At 21.9% G+C, this 393-nt stretch overlaps 1 protein-coding gene across 1 annotated transcript in view; it reads left to right on the top strand.

Moving 5' to 3' along the window:
* Nucleotides 1-393, top strand: part of LOC119593101 (sialin-like) — a 35,739-nt gene that overhangs the window by 20,056 nt on the left and 15,290 nt on the right. The window lies entirely within an intron of this gene.

Raw genomic sequence — 393 nt, forward strand, 5'->3', positions numbered from 1 at the left:
CATTAGCTTAGATAGCACAATGTGTTTTTCCTTACATATAAAAAAGAAAGAAGACTTATATAATAATAATGAGAATAAGAAATTGATAAAGAAATATATTAGCGTTTTTAGAAAATGTATATTATCACATATTGTATAATGGTATTATCATATTCCCTAGAAATTGTTTGTTACATTTTTTAGATATTGTATATCAATATGAATTGCATATTGGCATTTTAATACAATTTTATATTAGTGCTCCTTAGGTATTTTATATGTATGTTTTTTTTTTTTTGCCAAAAAACATACATACTTGATTTTTTACCTAAAACTGTGTACGCATTTTTTTCAAATATAGATTGGCATTAGAAAAAATATATATTGATTATTTTTAAGAGCGTATATCATCAT

This window comes from Penaeus monodon, chromosome 31, assembly GCF_015228065.2.
Source record: "Penaeus monodon isolate SGIC_2016 chromosome 31, NSTDA_Pmon_1, whole genome shotgun sequence".
In the NCBI taxonomy this organism is placed as follows: Eukaryota; Metazoa; Arthropoda; class Malacostraca; order Decapoda; family Penaeidae; genus Penaeus; species Penaeus monodon.